Below are 24,261 nucleotides of genomic sequence, written 5' to 3'. Positions count from 1 at the left end.
GTAATCGAGATTTGGCTAACTTCTGGACTAAAGCAGCAAAGTGTTATTGCAGCCCGCAAAGATGTGTCATCAAATGAATGGAAATTCATGAGGCTCTCCATAGTAGCTAATGGACTAAATGCGGCAATGCAAGAAAATTGAGGTGCATCACTTCTGCTTGTATATATTTACCCGTAGGGCAGAGATTCATTCTATGGCATTGAAGCTGAAGTAAGATCATCTTGAGCGGCTTCACTTTGCCATGCTATCAATAAAAGCAAAGTACAATCAGACAGGTTTTCTAATTTATGGTCTTCATTACAAAAGTCATTCCTTTTGTAATAGTGTGGGGCAAATGTCTTTAGGCAGGGGAGGGAGCGAGACTGAGCACTTGTTGTCACAGTGCCTGGCCAATAATTGCTGTGTTGTTTGGGAGCAACCGATAGGTGAAGTTGATGTTGAGCCAGGAGCAGGGTTGGCCTGCACTTGCCTGGGCTCTTTGTCGATTCTGGTCACATTGACAATGATCGACACTCATTCGAGTATACATAACCCAATCTATTGCCCAACCTGGGGGAATTTGAAGTATCATTTAATTTTCCTCCCTCACTGGTCCTTCTGTGAAGTTTCTATCCAGACTGCAGCCTGAAGGCCTCCCTGGGTCCTTCTGTGAAGTCTCTAGACTGCAGCTTGAGGGCCTCATTGGTCCTTGAGCAGCGGTTTGTTTCTATGAGGCTCAGGCATGGATTCTACCTTCCAATTGCTGGACCACACCTGAGCCACTTTCTCTGGTTTCAAACTTATCCATTTTAAACCTTTGCTCAATCACAAGGGCAGGCTGAGTGGCTGGGATCTCAGTTGTCATTCGAGATCCCTGGACCGTCATGTTTCCAGCTGGAAGGAAGCTTCCCTGACTCAGTTCTTAACCGAACTCTTGCCACATTTCTTTATAGAAAGGATTAAGCCTTTTTCAGAGAAGTTGGATATACTGTTCAGTGATTTTCACATACCCATGTGTACACCTACAGTTAGCTTCTGCATTGTTTAGTTATGTTTCCATCCCCTGAACTTTTTCTCTTATTTGCCTTGTCTCAAAGACGAGCTCCTTCAGTTGCTACTAAATTTCCACCACTCACCTCCGCTCCTGATATCTTGGACTCTGTTCCCATTCCTGCGGACACTGGAAGCTCATAGCACATTCCCCTCCCAGTTGCATCTACTGTTCCTGGTTCCCCTGTGTGCCAGGGATTCAACAAAGGGTTCATTTCTTGAAGCTTTGATTTCAGGAAGTTTTGTGAGAGCCAGTGTTTTTAATGCAACAGACCCTTCCAGAAGTCTCCTTAACTTCTAAAGGGACCCTCATCTCCAGGGCTCTGAGCCTAGGATTTTTAGTTCCAGTAGATGCCTTTCCGTGATTAGAGGCACTGTTACTAACCACCCATCTCCACCCTGGTGCACTGTGAGCACTGCTGAAATAGGCGGACAGTTCCTTGGGGTTACAATTGTCCCTCAGTTGACTGGATAACTTAAAGTGGTAGCCAGAATCCTGGGTGTCCTTTGGGTTAGCCCTGACATAGTCAGTCTGTTGGCATGAGTATCTACAGTGATGATTCTGTGAGGGGCCATGCCAGCCCTTACGGTTGTTTAGGCACCTCGTGGACAGCTGCAGGCCAGGTGTCTCTCAGGGCAAGTCGCTTGTACCCTCTGCTTCCCTCAGATACTGAGGGCTCTTCAGACATTGGCTCAGGACTTGCAGCAGCATCTCTGGATTTCCTCTCTGGTGTGCCAGAGTCTCTACTGACTGTCAGGGGATTGGTTCCTAGTCAAGTTTCTGCAGACAGGCATCGCCACTAGGATGTGCCCAGGTGCTGTTCATACCAGAGATGTGTGGAGAAAGACACCCACTACAAATTATGGCCAAATCAAAGCAAGCTTTATTTGGCGCATGCCTGAACTAGGTTGGCAACTCAGGCTCTGTCTAGGGTGGAGTTCTAGAGAACAACTCTGAGCCAGTTTCCCACATCTCTGTTATATGGCAAATTCAGAGGGTGGGGGGAAAGCATGGTTATAGAAGTGAGACCAGGAAGTTAAGAAATTTTTACTGGAACATCTGCTATAGAACATTCTGTGGTCATGGGGTTGGGGCACAAACAGAAACTTGTTGTACAGTAAACAGAAATCTAGCTGAACTAGAATATCAGAATCTAATCTTGTCTATCTATCATCTATCAATCTATCTATCTATCTATCTATCTATCTATCTATCATCTATCTATATCATCTATCTATCTATCTATCTATCATCTATCTATCTATCTATCATCTATCTATATCATCTATCATCTATCTATCTATCATCTATCTATATCATCTATCATCTATCTATCTATCTATCATCTATCTATATCATCTATCATCTATCTATCTATCTATCTATCTATCATCTATCTATATCATCTATCATCTATCTATCTATCATCTATCTATATCATCTATCATCTATCTATCTATCTATCTATCTATCTATCTATCTATCTATCTATCATCTATCTGCCTGACCCAGCAATGCTTAAGCATGCACGGGCAGCCTGGTATGACAGTTCTCCACTTGTTCCTATCCTGGGCAGTCCTAGTTGCTTGTGTTACTGTCATACCCAAGGTTCTACAATCTTCCTTTATGCTGTCTGTCCAGGGTTTTTTGGGTCTTACTCTTCATCTTGTCCCATGCACTCCTCCAAGCAATGCTATCTTCAGCTATCTGCCATCATTCTCATAACATGGCCAAAGAATCTCAAGTGCCATTGCTGGATCCTGTAGTTTGCTACCTTCTGTAGGTGGAGATGTTTCTTATGTCATCGTTGCACAGCCTGTCTCTTCGTGTGATGCCTGGAATCCTCCTGAGACGTGCCACCTTGAACACATTCAGCTACTGTGTTTAATTGTGCAGGTTTCAGAGGTATGGAGAAGGCAACTCAAGCAAATGTCTCATAGACTTGTAATTGTGTTGTTGTCTCCTGATGACCAAACACTTCTTAGTGCCTGGAATGCAGCCCTCGCTCTCCCTATCCACCTCTTGACATCTGAAATAGTTCCGTCCTTTGAAATGAGGAAGTTTCTTCCCAGATAGACAAAGTTGACTGTTTGCTTGAGGTTCTGATTCTTTATTACAGTCTTAAAAACCTTGTGCGCCCTTCCCATGTGTTGTATCTCAGTCTTCTCAATGTTTACAGCATACCAAGGTTTTCACTCACTATTCACTATTACTATTTCACTGTTACTATTCACTATTACTATTTTACTGTTACTATTACTGTTCACTATTACTAATACTATTACTATCACCACCATTAGTATTACCATTTCACTCGCTCTATTTTCCATGGCCTGCAGCTCGTTTGGACTCTCAGCAAGTAGTGCTGTGTCATTGGGGAAACACAGCTATTGATTCCCACACCGACTGTCTGCACAGCTGTCTCCTCATCCTCCAGGGCTGTTGCAGTTGTTAATTTCAGGACTGTACTATAGAGCAGTGGTGGGAGGACGCACCCCTGCTGCATGATTGTCTTCCACTCATCACTTAGTTCTCCACAGACTGTGACTGATGCAAAGGTATCTTTATAGGCATGTTCTAGTGTTCTTATGATTTTCTCTGGTTACCTGTAGACCCTCATTGTTTTCCAAAGTCCTTTCCTCCAAATGCTCTAAACGCCCTCCTGAAGTCAATGAGGCAGACATATAAGTCTCCAAATTCTTCACATTTTTCTGTCAGTTTCCTCAAACTGAAGAACTGATCAATTGTTCTGTTAGCTCTGAATCCACTCTGGGCCCCTACTAGGATTGCCTCTGTTCTGTCCTTGATCCTTTGCAGGACAATGGAGGAGAAGACCTTGCTGCTATGGCACAACAAACTAATGCCCCTGTAATTTGAGCAGTCCAGCTTGTCCTTTTCCTTGTGTTCGGGAATTATGGCTGAGTGCTTCCATTCCATAGGAATCACTTTGTGTTCCCATATCTCTCTGAAGAGCCTGAGAAGCGCCTCCACCCCTGAGCCTAGAGTAGCTTCCTCCATCTCCTCCACCGTGATGTCAACTCCTCCTGGGGCTTTCCTGGAGATCGCTCTCTTTGTATTGCTCCTGTCAGTATTTAATATTTCCCCATCGTCTCTGGTGTTGGAGTGGCTGCCGAGGTCTTTCTCATTGCAGTCTATGTTGGTAGCATTAGGGTCATTGTACCGGGTGTCACAGTATTGCCTCCATCTCTGCTTTACTTCCCCTGGTTCTGTTAATAAATGACCTTGCCCATCGATAATCACCCGAATCTGAGGAGCATATCTGGCAGGTGTCCATCTGATGGCTTCATAGACAAGATGTGGTTTATTATGGAGTCGAGCCTCTTCGACCTCCTTGCATATGCCTTGAACGTACAGCTCTCCATCTTTCTTTGCTCTTCGTTTGACCACCCTGCACAGATAGTCGTGGTGTTTTGCTGCCTGCAGATTGCCTCTTCATTTGCTCTTTAGCTTCCTTCTTTCTTCTGCCAGGTTGATCATCTATCTCTGCAGTAAGCATTCTACTGGTGTTGCCCTTTTTGCATAACCAAGCATCTCCTTTGAAGCCTCCTGTGTAGCTCTTTTGACTTTCTCCCATTTCCTTTCTATATTTGTAAAGGGTTGTTTAATGATTTCACTCATCTTTTTTTTCAGCGGTTCTCTTATACTCTGTCCCTACAGCTGGACTCATCAGTTGTTAAGGATTGATCTTCTGGTTCATCTTGCCTGGTGTTCCTCTCCTAAGTTGTAGTAATATGAGCGGCGGGCTACATTCCTGGCACCCGGCCGCCCTCACGGCTAGCTTTACCCTGAAATAATTACATGGAAACTGTATTCTTTTAAACACTGCCTGGCCCATTAGTTTAGCCTCTTATTGGCTAGCTCTTACATATTGATCTAACCCATTTCTAATAATCCGTGTAGCCCACGAGCTGGTGGCTTACCAGGGAAGATCTTAACCTGCGTCTGTCTGGAGTGGGAAAATCATGGCGACTCACTGACTCGGCTTCTTTCTCCCAGCATTCTGTTCTGTCTACTCCTCCCACCTAAGGGTTGGCCTATCAAATGGGCCTAGGCAGTTTCTTTATTAATTAACCAATGAAAGCAACAGATTAGAAGGAAATCTAATCACTGTTTCAGCTGAATGTTGGCCATAACAAAGTTGGTGATCTGACCCTAAGTCAGCACTAGGAAATGATTGGCTGTTTTGGATGCTAGCTAAGAGTTTCCTGCTGACCTGAATGTAGTCATGCAGTCAGTTTGATCGTGTGTGCATTTGTCAGGGGATTCCCACATCAGCATCTTGATGGTTTGTCCTGCTTGAATTTTGCGTTGGATCTGTGCAAATCGTTTGCATAGCAGAGGTCAAGCTGTTGTTTCCGTCTATCGTTCCTTTGTCCTCCGAATCCATGTGTTCTCCTGACACTGTAACAGTCCATTCCTTCTCTGGATCACACTCTTGCATGACGACTAGTATGTCGTTCTTGTGCTCCCTGCTAACCGTGTTCTGCAGATCTGTGTCGAAACTGTTGATGGCATCCGCTTTTGCTTCTGCTGTTGGCATGTATACCTGTGTGATAGTTACTAGATGTGTCATTGTTTGAAATCTGGAGGTCTGTACCAGAGCAGGCCATTTTTTGGGTCAAACTGGATAGCACTAAAGGTACACCTGCTGTGTGTTTTCTCTCTCAACCTGAGTTTATATTGTGCATCCATTTATGACAAGTTCTTGTTAAGGAGTATTGCCGGGTGATAATGGCGCATGTCTTTAATATCAGCACTCAGGAGGCAGAGGCAGGCTGATCTTTGTGAGTTCAAGGCCTGCCTATTCTACAAGAGCTAGGTCCAGGACAGGCTCCAAAGCTACAGAGAAACCCTGTCTCGAAAAACCAAAAAAAAAAAAAAAAAGAAGTAGAGTATCAAGTGACTCTTCCTAATCTCCCCAACCAAGTTTGTTTGGAGTGTGTGTGTGTGTGTGTGTGTGTGTGTGTGTGTGTGTGTGTTGAAACAGGGTTCCGCCGTGTAGCCTTGGCTGTCCTGGAACTCACTCTGTGGACCAGCTGGCCTTGAACTCAGAGATCAGCCTGCCTCTGCGTCCTGAGTGCTGGAATTAAAGGCGTGCACCACCACTGCCCAGAATTCTTCCCTTTCCTTATGTGTCCTTTCCAAATCCTTGATAGGGATTTCCATTTCTAGTTGTTGTTAGTATAGGACAGAGGACAAGTGTTTTAACATTTTCTTTCTGGTGGGAAACAAAATTTATGTGACACGGAAAGATACATGGAGCGATTGTGAGGACATCGCCAGGAGGATTAGGGCACCTGCGGTGGCTGAAACAAGCAGTAACTGGATGGGTCAGGAGAACAGTGATTGATAACAATTGTTTCACTCCTGTTGGTCTAAGTATTTAAATTTTGTTTGTTTGTTTTTCAGTTTTTTCTGTATAACAGTCCTGGCTGTCCTGGAATTAGCTTTTATAGACCAGGCTGCTCTTGAACTCACAAGAGATCTGCGTGCCTCTGCCTCCCCAGTGCTGGGGTTAAAGGCACTGCCAGCTAGTATTTAAGTTTTAATATTGCTTCTTACCATGGCCAAGGTGGCCCTGCTTATTATTCCTGACTGGTTGACATCAAACAGCTGGTTTCTCCTAAGGCTACACTGTTTCATAGAAAGCAAGTTGAGACCTCTCCAATTCTGCAAGACTACTTCTATCAAGGGGTCTACTTGGTTTTCCAGCCTGGATATCGAGTCTTCTAAGAACTCTAAATCTTCCTTAGTCTGGGCATTCAAGGTTCTGAACCCTTGTTTGATCTTATAGTATCAGGGCTGACATTTCCTAGTGCAGTAGATCCTCCAATCCCTGAACTCACTAAGAAAGGAATTAGTATGGGGATTGCTCGTTTTGGTTGAGAGTGGTCTGGAATCTTGGCTAGATGTAGGTGGCCTGTGTCCTCATCATAGTTATAAAGTTGTGGAAGGATGTGAGTAAGGACACAAAAGAGAGGATGTGTCCCATGAACATTGTGGGACACCAATAGACATTGTCTGATACTTTTGATACAAGCCCATCAGGTGTCAGAGAGGGCAAGAAGGAACAGCTGTTGACTGTTGGTACCTGTGGCAGTTAGGTTCCATGTAATAGTTGCACAATTATCCAAATAGGGAGAAGCCAAGTAACCTGATACCTTTGACATGACACATAGTCCTTGTCCTTATAAGTCACATAGGGTTATTTGGGGCTGGGACCAGGAACAGGCATCAGCAGTGCTTGTGGCAGTTGTGCAAGTGACAGGTTGTAGACCATTCCTAAATAATAAGGGGGTTTTGGGTCAAGTCAGAGCCAACAGTCCTGTGTCAGGTTAGGTGTAGAGTGGTTGAGGAAAGAAAAGGTTGCTGTTAGCTTAGTTGGGAGAGGGACTTCCATTGGAGAAGTGGGTAGAGGGGGCTCTAACAGAGGTTAGAAGAGGTGAGATAGTTAGTTAGTGGACTCTTAGGATGTGGGTGTACTGGGAAAACCTGAGGCACCAGGGGGAGGTCTCTGTTGGGGCCTGTGGGTTTGGGTTCTTGTTTTACCCTATATCTTTGAATTATGATTGAGAAATCAGAGTCTGACTCAACTGCATATAGCCTAATTGCCCAAGTTCTTCTGGCATCCCAAGGTAATTTGCTAGAGTAGTCATAGATGTCCCAGAGTTTAGGTTGGAAACTTGCAAGGCTGCATGACCCAAGCTGACAGAGGTTTGGGGAGATGGTAAGAAGATCTTTGTTGGACTTTTCCTAGTGGCTAATAGTTACACAATTCTAAAAGGCACAATGATGTGAATTAACACCCTGGCGAGATTTGCCTTCATTGGACTGGTCATGCATAGATCAGGATACCTTGTAGGTTCTTCTGCAATTGTAAGTATCCCCACGCCATCCCAGAATGGAGGGGAAAGAGCTTGCAGTATTCTGCTTTCAAGTTGGGTCAATTAGAATTTGTAACAGTGTCCAATGTCTGACCTGTATCAGAGACCCCAAGTCCTCATTTCTAGGTGGGTGGTTTATGTGAATTGGAATAGCTAAAGTTTAAGGGCGTGACTATAATTCAATATGCTAATATCATGGCTTCTACAGTATCAAATGAACAAGGCTACTAATAAAATATTAAACCTTGAGGGGACTTTGTTCAGTCACTTTCCATCTCTGGTGGCCCGTTTGTCTATCTGAGGGATCCTCAGGTACTTTCTTGAGATGAGAGTGATGGATGCAGGCAGGAATACCAGAGACCTGAACAGTGCTGGGCATCCTTCCTTGGCTTGAGGCATAAGTTTTACAGTGATGTTGGGGTTATATTTATGGAAGTGGAGTGGGGTCTTAGGGACACCTGACAGCTCCAAGATGGTTTGGGGACAAAGCTTCCCTGGGTCTGAAGGCTACTATCCATCTGATGTCCCAGCCAGTGTATAATAAGCCAGGTCAGGGGGCAGTGAGATGGCCTCCAGCAGTTAGGTGATTTCCTGTTTATTTTTAATGTTTTTTCTTTTTGAGTTTAGCAGTCCCCTTTGTTTATTTGTCCATGAACATGAGCCATGGAAAATGGTATTGGCTATCTGTGTAAGTGTTTACTTCCTATCTCTTGGCCCATTCAGTGCCTAAGTTAAAGCTATTGTTTCTGCGTTTTGGGACGATGTGTCTCTGGGTAGGGTTTGTGCCCAAATTATTTCCTTTTAACTTGTAAATATCACTGCTCCTGTGTACCTTATTCATTCACAGATGAAGCTGCTATCAGTGAAGAGGTCAGGGTCTCTGATGGAGAAGGGAATTTCTGTCAGGTCTGGTCAGGTCTCTTGGATGACATCTAGCATCTTCAGGCATCTCCAGTTATGGATGCGTTCCTCAGGGTAGTTGTCCAGGAACAGGGTGGCGGGATTGATGGTCATGCATTCGTCAAAAGTCAATCTGTCTTTATCCAAGTGAAGGGCCTGGTATTGGGTTAGGTGGGCATTAGACATCCAACAGTTAGTGGCATCTCTTAATAGGGTCTTTGTAGGATGTGGGGCCATTGTGGTTAGAGTCTATTCCAAGATAAGTTTGTCTGCCTCTTTCAACAGGATTATAGTTGTTTCTATGGCTTGTAAACAAGGAGGCCATGCTGAGGTCACAGGATCTGTCTTTTTGAGATAGATCTATCGGTCCTTTTCAGGGTCAAGACTCCCTTAGCAATGCCTTTTCTTCCATGTACGTAAAGATGGAGGGGCTTTGTGATGTCAGGGAGGGTAAGGCAGAGGTTCTCTACAAGAGCCTCTTTCAAGTTCTTAAAAGGCCTGTTCGTGTTCCTCAGTCCATTTCAAGTGGGTGTTGCCTTTGTTCTCAGGTGTAGACTTGGCGATTTCAGCAAACCTGGGGATCTAGAAGTGGCAATATCCAGCAGCCCCCAGGAATTCCTTTCTTAGTGGTTGGAATTGAGATTTTTAATATGGTTTCTAGGCATGTTTTAGATTAAAGCCTTTTTCTTTCTCTAAAATTATAAGCCAAATAAGTAATCTGGAGTCAACAAATCCGAGCTTTGTTTGTGGACACTCTGTAATTGAGCCAGAGTTTCTAAGAAACCCTGAGTAGCTCTTAAATTGTCTTCCTTTTCCTTGGCTACTAACAGGAAATCATCCACACATTGAAGTAGGGTAACTTCTGGGAACTTAGGTACTTACTGTGAAAATGGCTGAATTTCTTGTTGAGAGCTTCATCAAAGATGGTAGAGGAATTCTTGAACCTCTGAGATAATCAGATTCAGGTTAGTTGCCTCGATATCCCCATTTCAGGATCAACCCATTCAAATACAAAGATGGTCCGACTTAATTTTGATAAAAAGGATGGGGGGAAAACGTGTCCTTCAAGTCCAGTCCTATGTAAGCCTTACATCCTGGTGGTAAAGACTGAGTATGATATAGGGAGTTGGGAAATTGGGGGGGGATGCTTTCTACCCATTTATTCACCTCCCTTAAAGCTTGGACCACTCTATGATCTTGAGTCCCAGGTTTCTGGACTGGTAATAAGGGAGTATTCCAGGCAGAGTGACATATGTTTTTTTCCACAGGGATTGTTTGACATGAGAGGGGATAGGGCTAGGATTCTCTAGAACATCAGGAGATCAAGACCACTTAACCTCAGACCCCACTGTGTCCTTGAAGGAAGGTGTGATGGTTGTTCTTAGTTGTCAACTCGACAACATCTGGAATTAGCTAAAAGCTCAAATCACTGGGCATATCTGTGAGGGAGTTTTAGTTAATTTGATCATTTGAGGTATGAAGACTCACCTTAAATTCAGATCACTAGAGGTGGGAAGACTCACTATAAATCTGGTTCATTTGAAGTCAGAAGACCCACCTTATACTTGAATCATATGTCCTGGTGGCAGCCTGTGTTTAAATAAAATGAAGAAGAAAGTTTGTGCTCCCTGACTACTTGCCCTTACTCTCATTTCACTGATGTTTAAAACCTACTTCTTTGGGATCTGGATCTACAGAAGACCAGCCTCATGGACTGACCAACTGCTTGGATTCTTGAACGTTCAGTTGGTAGACAGCCTTTGTTGAATCAGTTGCCCTACAGTCAGTAAGCCACTCTAATAGATTGAGTCTATGTATTCCGTCTGTTCATTCTTTTCCCCTACAGAGAGAGCCCCGACTAATACAGAAGGGATTCACGAGGGTTCTTTGGACCAGATGTCTGTGGACATCCTTTTGACTTAACCTCTACTCTGAAGAGGTCCAGCACTGAGGCAATGATTTTGTGAGTGGGATTCTGTGCGGACAAGCATATGGTAGTTTATATCCCTTTTGTGCTAGACAGAATCCTCTCGACCAGGGTTCAGCCATCAGGGGGCCCAGCCAATCCATCAACACTTAAAAGCAGAGAGATATGGGAAAAACAGTTTGGGTGTCATTGAAATACGTGGACTTTCTCTTTGACTGTGCAGGCCCTGCAGTAGGATGGTTTCCTTGGCTGACTCTTCCTGGGTGGCCTTTTCTCTCACCAGCCCTTCTCTACCATTCTTGCTTAGCCTCCAATCACCGTTTTCTGTTGTCTAGTCTACTTCACGGTCCTCAGAAGGGAGATGCTGTGAGAACTGCCTTCTTAGGTGACAGGTATGTTAAGTGAACCATTCCCAAAATATGCATATTTGAAAAGGATATTAAAAGTGTCCAGAGAAAATGCAGACGTTCATGTGGCCACTCTACCTATTTGTTCCCACCCCCGCCTCCACTGTTTTTCTGATTCACTGACAGGTGTCTCTTCCTGGTCAGTGCTGCCTCTTTGGGGTCAGAGGGCAGTGACATAATCTGTTCAAGCAATTTACAATTTGATTCTTTAGACCTTCTGCATTTATAGTGAGACTCTATCACTCCTTGGGGCTGGCCATGGAGTTTTGCCTGGGGTGATATCTGCAGAGGGTTGTGAGGAGAACTGCTGTCTTTGTCTTGAGGGCTCATGTTCTATTCTGGGCTTCCTTCCTGGAGATGGGAGGTGTTGTATCCTAGGAGTTTGTGTTACTCTTTGGGTGTTAAGCCCCAGCTCTGGTCACTTTCTGGGGTGGCTTGATGAAGGAGGTTTCTGATAATGAACTCTCTGAAGATGGGCAGGTCCATAGTACGTCCTTAAGCATGATGGTGCTCTCCATCTTTCTCCAGCTGCTGCTCACACCGCGAGGCCTCCTGGCTAGCCTAGGGTATGTTCTGTTAGAGTCTGATGCCACTGGCTCCTCTCTGGCAGCACAGAGTTGCAGATATGCTGTGCACTGTTTCACCCTTCCCGCCATGATGGAAGCTTGCCGTTAGTGGGCGAGGTGGGAGTGGAATGGCAGGGAAACTGGGTCCCGTCAGGCAGAGAAGGAAGGTGGGAGGATGTGCAGAGGTGATGGTGCTACCCGGCTTCCAAGTCTTAAAATGCTTGTCAGTTTGTCCTCTCCATGGAGACAACTGCTGCACAGTTAAGTGCTATCTCCTCCTGCTTCTCTGTCTTAAAGAGGTTGGGTTTTTTGAAGGCTGCACCACAAACCTATTTGTAAATTCATGTAGGGTTCTAGTTGGTTGGGAATTTGTTAAAGAACCCAGGGAAAGTTGATCACCATGGTTCATACACGGGTGTCTTATTATGTGGCCTAGTTGGGACTCTGCCCAGGGTCAGTGGCCAGCCATGGACTGATCATGTCATAAAGTTCTAGAGAAAGTTAAGAAGGGATAATACAATATTTTATAATATTTTCTACCTACACATGCATTTCCTTTATTTTTAAGTAAGGGAGACAAGACATAGTAACCACAAAAGAGTATTTCTCCCGTATCCCAGATGTCCACAGCAAGCCTATCATACACCGTTCCTAAAGAATTCAGGTGCACAACATGCAATGGTACCGCAGAAGGCCATGAACTTCTCCTTAGTGCTCGGTTTGTTACTCAGGCCAAAATCATTTATTTTTTAAAAAACCCAGAAACACTTGGCGAATTTGAGCGTCATCCTTCCACAGGTTTTGAATTGTTCCAGATTTAGTATATGTGCTGCTGAAGCGAGCACCAAAATTACTTATTTCATGCCCCCTGGTTGTCCACCATGATGTTTTCTGTTGTTAATTACCTGTGTCTATTTCCTTTTTACTGGAGAACGCATACTACCTGCTTGAATAGTTTAAGAATAGTTATGAGCATCCTTCTGCAGAATCCAAACGATGACATAGTTCATCCGCTGTGGCACTCTGCATTGACGCCATGACTCTCTGTAACCTGGCTCACCTACTAGGCTTGCGCCATGATGATACAGGTGTTGTATAAGGTCAGTGGTGTGGTAGAGTGTGATAACATTGGGATGGTCTAAAGCTTTTATTATCTCAACCTCAGACATGGTAAACCAGGCTTTCTTCTTTCCCACTTCAGGATTTTACTGCTGTCAACTAATGTTGGCCTGCGCAGATCTTGTCTGCTGAACCTGGGGCCTGAGGACCTGAAAGAATGGGGCAGACCTTACTTCATTTCCAGTGTACTTTTATACACAAATATAGCAAAGAATGCAATGATCCAGGGAAGGTTGTTTGATTTAAAAGACATGCAAAGATGTCAGGAAGCAGATACTAAATATTAATAGAGCAGCCCTTTCCCAGAACGTTCCCAGGACAGACCAATTTAAACACGATTTGCCTGGCGTGTACTATAGATTATATCTGGGACAGCATGAAAGAAAAACTGAAGGCCGTATCCAGATTCAGGGTATCCTGAGGACGACACCCAGCATATCCTTTCACCAGATTGGGTTCCATAGCTATGTTCCGACATCCAACAAGAATAAACTTGTCTTGTAAAATGGATGTAAATGTTTAACACAGGAGGAACAAAATCACATGCAAGAACAAAATATATCTGAGGTAATAATGCCCTCTGCCTTTTTCCTGGAACCTCTCTAGCAGTTCCCAAAGTCATTGTTCACCATGGGTCATTCCTATGACCATGTTTCAACACACCGCTACCTATGTCTCTATGAGGAAGACCAGGCCAACTTCACCCCTTCAAAGACACTTGGGCCAAGCAAGTTTTGTGATAACAGTGTTGGGTTTTTTTTGTTTTGTTTTGTTTTTTTAAGACAGGGTTTTTCTGTGTAATTTTTGAGCCTGTCCTGGAACTCCCTTTGTAGACAAGTTGGCCTCGAACTCACAGAGGTCTGCCTGCCTCTCCCTCACAAGTGCTGGGATTAAAGGTGTGCACCTCCACTGCCCAGAAAGTAATCTGCACATATCAAACCAGCAAGGGATCAAACCTAGAATCTTCTGATCCGTAGTCAGACGAGTTATCCATTGCTCCCAGGCACAGTGAAGATGATATTTTTCAAGGGTGTGGTCATTAGAGACGTTGGCCTTAAGGTCCTCCTCCATCACCACCCTTCCCCTTGGCAGAAATATTTAGTAGCGGCAACAGCTAAAGAAGGCAGATGAAGAAAATTAAACTCAGATGTTATAGAATTTTGAATGAATTCCTGTGCTAGGAGTAGACTACCTCTTTATGGGTTGTTGACCTGGAGGTTGCTGTGGTACACAAATTACAAAGGATTCTGGCACTGTTACTGAGTACATGCCAGAACTATTTGATAAGGCCCCGTTCTTGAAGATGCCATATGTTTTGGTTATAGGTCATAGAGAAAGAAAGCTGAGACTGACCTGGAAGTTCCGTCCTCAGTGGCTGGCCTTCATAGTGTTGAGAGGTGCTTGGGGGAGAAGTGTCTGTTCATTTATGGACCCTGTATGCTACAATACCAGTATCTGCCTTCTGGCACATGGCTATTATGGATACAACCACAGCTTTCTGATTAAATTTAAGACTTGCTTGACCAGAAGGAATTCATGTCTGGTGCTGTAAGCCAAAGCAGAACCCTGTGGCTGCAAAGTCAAAGCCCCAATAGGGAAGCGACTCTAATTGTTTGGTTAAATGGATGATCATGATAAGTCTGTCTCCTAAACTGCCTTCTAAATACTTGTGCTTCCTTACCCCATAGACCACTGTTGCTGTCAGCTGCAATCAATCACAGAAGGAAACTTCCTTTTTGGAAATGATGGTGTGTGACGGAGACTCATAACCACTGGTGAAGATCCTGATAAAGAATTGACTATTACTGTGTCATAGGGACTGAATACGTAATCAAAGGCACGCATGTGCATCACCCTCTCCAAGGCTCAGGGAACATTGCGGAAGAGGGGACGGGAAGATTGTAAGAGCCAGAGGAGGAGGTAGAATATTGTGTACCATTTGTTTGTTTTTCCTAGAATGGAAGTGTTACCTCTACGAGGGAGCTGGGAGGCTCACCGAACTTAAGAAATAAAATTCACAAATCTGAAGAAGTCTCTGAAGCTAAAAGGATTCACAAGACCCCTCCCCAAGATTACAAATATAAGACACAACTGCTGGGGGAGAGATCCTCCTACCTATGGAGCTGTTTGCAAACCATGTAGAAAGCTCCAGTTTTGTGGCTCTTGTGAGTTTGAAGCATGGGCATTTCAGTGTTGTAGTTTCTTATGAGTCACTGATGCGCTTGCAATTAGCTTCGGATTCTTGTAAATAAACCCATTAAATACATTTGTTTATCATGATGGACTTTGGTAGAATTGTTACTTTGGTCTGTCATTGGTTCTATATCTGAGGTGAGTAGACATTTGCTTGTGATTCCCCAGGAAAAGTCACATAACACCACTTATGCCCTCATTGACCCTGTTTGTATATCTGGGCCACACTTCCTGAGGGTCCCACAACTCCTGAAAAGAGCAACTCCTGGTGGGAACCTAGTAGCCAAACACACGAGCCTGTCCTTGACATTCCACATCCAACCCATAACAAGGACTTAAGATAATAATGACAGTAATGAGGATAATGATTTTACTTCATTGTGTTATATTCTAGTTAGGTAGTAGACATGTATGATGCTGTAGTGGACTTTTCAAACTGTTTCTACTATTCTCTAGTAATTCTTTTGGTTTTAACAATTCTTATCATATCACTAAGCTATGCAATTGCCTTTTCTAAACTTTTGTTGATTGATAGTTAAGAAAAAGTGTGGTATCAAAGTGTTTTATTAACATTAACGGGGCTGAGATGGACAAGCTTCACCATAGATTCCAAAGAAGAGCCTCTGTAACTTTCTTTTAATTTATTTATGTATGTGTGTGTCTATGCATGAGAATGTGCAAATGTATATGGGTGCCCAGGAAGGACAGATGAGAACATTAGATTCCTTGGAACTAGAGTTATAGGCTATTGGGACACTAGACATAGGTGCTATGGAATCAAACTCTGGTTCTCTGCAAGACCAGAAAAGTGTTCTTAACTGCTGAGCCCCCTTTCTAGCTTTCTCCATTATGTTTCTCACCAGAACTCCAGGGTTCCAGTAGGCTGCCACATTTTAAATGATGAAGAAAGAACTGAGTCCAGAATCCCACAGAGAGCAAAAGTATCCTTCCCATGGATGTGGGTGAGGGGCCCATGTTTTAGTTATGGTTTCTAGTGCTGCAATAAAACACCATGACTAAAAAGAAAGTGAGGAAGAAAGGATTTGTTTGGGTCACACTTCTTTCTATATCACTGTTACTGTTCTTCATTGAAGGAAGTCAGGAAAGAAACTCAACTAAGGGCAAGAATCTGGAGGCAAGACCTGAGGAAGAGGCCATTTAGGGAGGCCGTTCACTTACTTGCTCTCCATGGCTTGCTCAGCCTGATTTCTTATAGAACCTAGAACCACCAGGCCAGAGATAGCAGCACCCATAGCACCAATGGCCTGGGCCCTCCCCCCTAAATCGCTAATTTAGAGAATGCCTTGTAGTTAGACCGTTTTGTCTTTTTGTCACTCCAAAATAATTTGGTTTTGACATCTCTCACTATGGAGGCCCAGGTAGCCTTCAGATACTTTGTTTACAGCTCAAGACCACCACTGCCCAGAGTAAGCTGGTCCTTCCCACTACATACACGAATCGAGACTGTGCCCCACAGATGTTCCCACAGGCCAGACTGATGGATGCAACTCTTTAATAGATGTTCCCTCTCTATTACTACGTAATGCCAGTCTGTGTCAACTGATGAAAACTAACCCACACACTCAGTATATGAGAAGACCACCACTCCCTCACTTCTGGGCAGGCCCATAGCCCAGGCAGTCACTACTAGGGTGTAACCAGGCCGAGACTAAGACTCAGAAGGTTGTGTAGATGCTGACCTCCTCGAAGGTCATTACCCAGTCTGTTGACCCTGAGGTGTGTCTAATTCTAGGGGGAATGCCCATAGGTTTCTGTGAAAGCCTATGCAAACCCATGCCCTCTTGCTTCTATGCAGTTCAAATCCAGTGCCCACTTCCTTGCTTCTTCCAGTTTAAACTCTGTACCCAGACGAATGCCCACACTACTTCACAATGTAGGGATGGTACCCAGGAACACATTTAAACATTGCTCACAAGGCAAGACTGCTTGCCCAGGAGTTTGACCCTTTGTTGACTTCAAACAAGGCAAAGAACAAGTGTTTCAACTCAGTTCATACATAGTAACCAGGGACCCAAATATACTTTACTCCTATGCCAAATATCAAGTGGGCATTTGGACTGCATCTCCATATCAGGTCTGTAGCACCCAAGGGGCCATCATGCACACAGGCCCAAGGGTAAGCCAAGTGGCCATGGGCTGATCGTGTACTGATTTAGACAAGGCCCAGATCTGAGAGCCCCATCAGGCACCGGGGCAGTCACAGTACCCAGGAGATTTTCCGCACACTGCTACAAGGACAAGCCTAGTATTAGTATCTAGGAGGCCACTGAAGGCAGACTACAGGACTGACCCTACATCCTGGGGCTGAGTAAAGGACACACCCACAACTGCTTAGTATCCTAAAGGTTGAATACATACTGGATTCAGGGCAGGTCAAGGTCCTAGAGGTCTGCTCACATACCACCCTCCTGTGCGGACCCACTACACATGGGGCAGAAGTGATACCCTGTCCCCAGGACAGACTACTGACCACTTAGTAAGCTCAGTAGCCAAGAGGCCACACAAACAGAGACCTCTAAGAGGGCAGTGTCCAGAGGACCCAGAACGTTTTATTGCAAGGCTGGGCTGTTACTCGGGCAGCAACACTGTTCCCCAAGGTATGAACAGTGCCCAGGGTTGGAGCTGTAGGTTGATGCCAGGATTGGCCAGTACCCAGGTGGGCCACAGAAATGGCAGTTTCCAGGAAAGAATAGTCAGGAACCAATTGCATTGTACCACTATGTTGGGAAAAGTATTTAGGGCCTTTCCCCTGACTGACCTTAGGAAAGGCACAATGCCAGGGTCTGGACCTTGGGCTTGTGCCCAAGACAGATGAGTGCTTACTGGGTACTATCACATTTATGGCTGTTTAGGCTCAGTAACCACAGGCTCTGCAAGATTGGTCTAGTATTCTCGGTGCCAACTACATGAAGACCTTAGGTCAGGCCTTGTGTCAAGGGGCCACACCAATGATGGCACATGGCAGTGTAGTACAGGGAACCCTTTAGGGAAGGTTCAGTCCCCAGGGGCCATTGTCATCTTTGGCATGAACAGAGGCCCTCTAGGATTTGATGGCAGAGGGACAGGACTCCCACTTCTGTCTGAGGCCCCCCCCCCCCATGACTCCAATTGAGAGGATTGTTTTTCTGTTCAAATGAAGTTTGAGATTATTATTGTATCGTATATTCCTCACAGCAGGGGCCCCTCTCTGCCTGCCTGCCACTTTCAGTTTTTCTGCCTGGCCCTTCTGTTAGGATGAACAATTATTTGTCCATCCATGGAATGAACTCCATAGTTTCCCTAGGTGAACCCCCAAGACCCCCATGACAATTGTCCTCTCGGGAATGCACATACTAATTCATGACCCCCATACTGCACCCACATAACCAGAGTGCAGAGAGTGGCCCCAGGATAAAAAAGAGCTCTCCTTTGCATAGATCACTCTGGAGGCTGTGCATGACAAGGCCCCATCTCCTGTTCCAGAGGGAGACACATAAACTGGGTGTGAGCCAGACACTGGAAAAAAGGACCAAGTCTGGGCTCTTATGAACATTTTTAAACCATCAACTCTTTAAGGCGGTGAAGGCAACAGGTGTGTAAAGCAAACAAGAAGCACAGAGAACATTCCAGTCACAGTGAATATTTGTCAAGGAGTCAACACTGGTGTGGTGGTAAGGGTTGGAATCCATGATGTGCCTGCCCAAGACACCCACATGTCTAGGAAGAGGAATGGGGTTAGGCCTAAAATTGCAGGATGAGAAAGCCTGTCACCATGGCACCCAGGATCCTGAGAGGGATGGTGAGTTACTGGCCAGCCTGCTCTTCACAGCAGCAGCCTGCTTCAGGGAAAGAAAGGGGAAAGATCCTGCATTTATGTCAATATGGGTGAAACAGGAAGGTAACATGCTGAACAAAGGAAGCCACAAGAGGAGGAAAATATTGCATAGAGGAACCTAAAGCGAGATGCTAAAGTGATAGGAAGACATTGGTCTAGGATGGAAACGAGCCAGTTTGTAGCGGGAACAAGCCAGAGATCTACTGTACACAGTGACTAGTGGATTATTGTGGATCACAGTGGTTCTCGTCACCGGGGGAAATTGTATGATGAGAAAATGTATCATGAAGTGGTGGCACCTGCTGGCTTAAATATACAATAAGATTTATTTTGTAAAGAAAATAATAATCTTAATATTGCAATACATATATTTTGTCCCAGTTCCTGTGTGCGACACTCTTGGGCACACTTCTGCAGGCACCGTGCGGTGCCCAGCTCTCTGCACACATCCTGCCTGGCTGATCTTCACCCAGAAGCACAAGGCACAAAGTCAGCAGTCTTGTGGCTTTCTCTCTCTGGGTGCTTTGGCACTGCTTCAGTTCTGCAGGTATTGGCTGATGTCACTGCTGTCGTCGTGCAGAGAGAGCCCCTAAAGTGACTGTCAGTGTTCTGTATGTCTGGCCCTCACAGCTGGCAGTCTTTCTGAGTCCTCTTACTGGAGAAGTGGTGTCTGTGCCAGGTGCCCACAGGGACAGAAAGACCAACTGACTCTCCATGCCCCATACACACAGCAATAGAGGTGACAGATGGAGGGGATTCGAGAAGCACCTTCCCCTCCCTTGGCTTCTGCCAAGACAGAGAGGAATTGCCCTCACTGAGGAAGTTCTTTAAGCTGCCTCAGACACAAGGGGTCAGGGTGAGGTGCTGGGTGCTCCCGAGATTGGAACACATTGTTCTTGTTCTCCTCAGCCCATCCACTTGTGAGTCTGGCTCTGGCCTTACTTCTCTGTCAGTCAGCAGGAGCTTCATTCAGCAAGGAGCCAGGAATAAGAAGGAGTTTGGTAAGAATCACAGAGTTCAGTTGTGACCATCACTCCCTGATGGCCTGAGCCAGGGAATATCACCTGTGAGCCTCTCTTCCATTCAGGGTGTCTTGCTCCGAAAACAGGCCCTTTCCCAGGTTCCTGCAGATGAGGCTTGTTCCATGTTGAGTGATGTTCCTAGTCGTTGTCTGCAGTTTCCATAGCATGGGGCTTTGGATGTTCACATATTGGCACCCGAAACACCTGGCCTTTCCCAGCCTGCAATGGAGATAACAATGTAGCAGCAGCAGCAGCAGCGGCAGCAGCAGCGGTGGCAGCAGCGGCGGCAGCAGCGGCGGCAGCATCCAAGGCAGAGGTGGCAAGGACCTGTGCATGCTAGGTGCCCACAGTGTGGTAAAACGGATGAGAATGACCCAAACAGTTTGCACTAGAAGTGGGGTCAGGAGGTGGAGGAATCCAGTTCCTCCTTAACCACATTTGAGGGTCTCTGGGTCTTTCTACTTGGTGGGAATATGGCAAGACACTATGGGCCTCCCAGAGGAGAGCCCACACCATCAGAGCAGGGGATCTCATGGGTTTTCCCATCAACATTCCCCTGCCCCCTGCAATACTTGTTACCGGCTCCTTCTCTGGACTCAAGTGGCAAACACTTCAGACCTCACCTTGGGTCTTCTCAAAGGACAGTCAGTAGGTCAGCCTCTCCTTGCACGTGGCTGGATGCCTGGGGCAAAGTGGGGAACAAGGAGCATACTGGCTTCACGTGGCTCCCATGAAGCCCGCAGGCAGGATGATTAATGCTGCAGGTGGGGGTGGAGACAAGAGCAAGCTGATTTGAAGGGACATCTAGGTGTTTACAGAAGTCACATGGAATATGAAATTCTCTCCATTTCAAGCAAACTTCTCCAGTTGTCAGCTGTGCATAAGACAGGTTAGGAGGAGTGTGTGTGTGCGTGTGTGTGTGTGTGTGTGTGTGTGTGTGTATGTGTGTGTGCGTGTGTGTTTGTTTCTGACCAGTTATAAAAAGTAGAGATCAGATGACTCATTTCAGAGCATCATGCACAATCAGACATTAGAGCTGGGGTGATGTGGGAAGGTTCCTGTACAGTAGCCAGGGTGCTGTTAAAGCCTGCACCCGAGCCATGGGGCTGAGCTGTCCCTGCCACTGTGTCTACACTTCTGAACTCCAGATGGACCCTTCGCTGTTGCTTCTCTGTCTTCTGTTGCTTGCTCTGACCTGATCAACAGCTTATCTCCTAGACACACCCACCAGGTCAGGACCTCTGGGTCCTCTGCTTCCAGAGCCAGTCACCTCAGCTCACAGGTACACCCACACCTGGAGACAGATAGCTTGGGTGACATTCCCATTGTGCATGGAAGGTTCTCTGAAGTCTGGTGTTTCTTCTCCTTTTCCATAAGAATCGCCGGCACTCCATGGATCTCCTTTCTCAGGGTTTCTGAGTCCTGCTCAGAGCAACGCACTGGGCCATGACTATTCTGGGATTGTTGCCCAGTACTGAGCTCCCTACAGAGGAGAAGCAGAAGGACCATTAGCACAGATGATCTTCCCAGAATCTTCCCTCAGTCCTGATAGAAAAACAATGCTTTGCTCCTAGTTTCAGCCTGTGCTATGGACCCAGCTTCCCCCTGGCACCCACCATCTTAACTTCTTACCTGGCTCTCTCCTGCGCCTGCAAGCATCCTCAGCACACTGCTCTCCACTCCCCAGTATCAGCTTCCAGGGAGCACAGTGCCTCCAACAGCACTTGAAACAGACACAAGAAATGGGTCTCTTTAGGCAAACATGCAGGACTTCCCTTCGACTGTGCTGGCTCTGGGCTGGGCCCTCACTCTGATTCCTCCTGCCAGCCTGCCCCCTTGCTCTCCTCATCAACCCTTCTCCCACATCCTCCAGCCACTGTCCTCTGCTGTCTGTCTACATCCAGGTCAGGTTTTGGAGGACTCCTAGTAGGAGGGAGGGCAGGCTAGGATTTTCTCTCTGGGGTGATAGACACAGTGTCACCAACCCGCTAAACATGTATGCGAAGACTATGTTAAGGGAAGAGGAACGAACTGGTGAAGTGTGCCATTTCCATCTCACCTACTTTTAGCCTGTATCTCTGTCTCCGTGACCCTCCTCATTGGCTGCCATGATTTTCATCTTGCCAAGGTGTTTTCTCTTATTTTGGGGGCAGCAACACAGGCTGTATAAGGCTTGGGAAATCCTCTTCTTCAGGCCCCTCCTACCCTGCTGTCTCTGTGGGACTCTTGGTCCACCCTTGCATTGGTCTCCAAGGTGCTCCTGAGGTTCTGTTTCCCTGGAGCATGGGCTGCTATCTTGTAAGGATTTGCTGTCTGTGCCGTCTCCCTGGACTTGCTCCCTGGATCTGTACTCCTGGAAGGAGATGCTTGTATCTGTGTTCATCATCTGAGAGGTCTCGATGCTTGCATCTTGGGTGTTTTCACAGCTTGAGACTGCTGAGGATGCAAACTCTGAGGATGTTGTTGTCGATGAAGATGTGGACTCCATGGTCCACGGAATCTCTCTGAATGTTGCCATCTTAAGGTGAGGTATAGGTTCATGCTGGGGGGAGTTTTTTTCCGGGAGAGCCCACTTCAGGGAGGAAAGGGTAGGAGGCTCACTATGTACCTGGCATCCTTTCCTCTTGTCTCCAGACAGTCCAGGGAGAATGGGCAAAGTGAAGGTGGGAAGGGTAGGGACACTGGACCCCTTCCTTAGAGGCAGAGGGAAGTTGGGAGATTTTTCTGGTGCCATCGTACCATCCTGTTCTCCATCTTGGTCATTTTTGTGCTGCCTCTGCTTCTTTTGAAGAATTAAATAGGTTGCCATGGCACGAGTATATTCTTTTTGGTTCAAGGCATCTTTGATCTCTTGAATTTTGTACCCCATTGAAAACATTTGGAAAGCAATGTCCCAGTCTGGTTCTTTTGGGATTTCTGTCAAGGAAATCAATGAGTCTTTCTCTTGGCGCAGCCACGGGTGTGCCATGACTTCCACGATGAGGGGCCTCTGTGTGGGGTCCACTGTCATTAATTGGTTTAGTAGGTCTTGAAGCTCTGGGGAGAGGTGATGTGGGATCCAACACTTTCGGGATAGAATCTGTGCCTTTATCTTGGAGAGCTTTTTGTCTCGGAATGGGAGGTATCCAGTCACTAGAAGGTAGAGGACCACTCCAAGGCTCCAGATGTCAGTGGGAAGCCCTTCATATTCTGTGAGACCGAACACCTCGGGGGCACAATATTCAGTCGTGCCCCAGAAGCCCTTGACCTTTTCCCCAGAGGTGAATCTTTTTCCCAGACCAAAGTCACTGAGTTTGATGTGCCCCTCCCAATCCAGTAGGATGTTCTCAGACTTGATGTCTCTGTGGGCAATATTGTGACTGTGGATATATTTGATGGCCAGAGTCAGCTCCCTAAATAGAGCCCGTGCCTCATCCTCCTCCAGATGGCCACATTCAGTGACATGTTTCAACAGGGAGCCCCGGGCGGCATATTCCATCACCAGGTAGGTTTTCTGCTTGGTCTCGATGACCTGCAGCAGCTGGACGATGTGAGGGTGCTGTAAGGTTTTCAGGAGCTCAATCTCACAGTTGATCAGGGGTTCGGTACTTGTGCCCTTTTTCAATATTTTGATGGCGACCAGGGTCTGGGTCACAAGGTGGAGAGCCACTTTGACTTTTCCCAAGGATCCTTCACCGAGGGTGCCCATGACATAATAATCCTTGGCCAGGGTGTGCCCTTCGAAGGAACTAGTGGTGAACTTTCTTGTCATCGTCATTGGGCCTCGCTTCTCTTGGTGGAAGTGACGAGTAGCAACAGCAAGGAAAGGTGGCAGAGAAGAGAAATTAAATCCCTTCTCGTAACTCTCATCATCACTATAAATTCTAAGATTAGCCATCAAAGACACCCCAAGAAACAGTAAGGATATGCTTCCTGGGAACAGGAAAACAAGAACACAAGGGCAAACACCGTGGATGGGAAGAATGAAGGATCAGGGCAGGTAGGAAAGGAAATGGAAAGACAAGAGGGTCAGGAAAATGAGGATCCCATTTCAAAGGGCAAAACATTGAAACTCTTGGTTAAGGAACCCACCAGGAGGGGAAGGCACTGAGTTAAAGGCCACAGTTGAGTGTCAAGATAGGTTTACCCAGGAATGCATGGGATGCGATATGCCCCAGCTGAAAGACTGACAGTATATAAACAATATTAGGGGCCACAATCACACAGTGCCTATGGAGAAGAATGAAAATTTGTCATTTTCTGAAAATGGAGGTAATTTGAGGCTACTGTATTACATGTAATAACCTAGCCCAACAAAGACAAATATCCCAAGTTATTCTCGTTATATTTTGCAGGATCTGGGCAGTTTGGGGCTGGA

General features: G+C 45.9%; 1 pseudogene; it reads right to left on the bottom strand.

The window, feature by feature from the left end:
* Nucleotides 1-8,847: 8,847 nt before the first annotated feature.
* On the bottom strand, nt 8,848-23,655 carry LOC142844395 (sperm motility kinase X-like; annotated as a pseudogene).
* Nucleotides 23,656-24,261: the final 606 nt, after the last annotated feature.

This window comes from Microtus pennsylvanicus, chromosome 2 (assembly GCF_037038515.1).
Source record: "Microtus pennsylvanicus isolate mMicPen1 chromosome 2, mMicPen1.hap1, whole genome shotgun sequence".
NCBI lineage: Eukaryota > Metazoa > Chordata > Mammalia > Rodentia > Cricetidae > Microtus > Microtus pennsylvanicus.
This window is presented reverse-complemented; position numbering and strand designations above follow the sequence as displayed.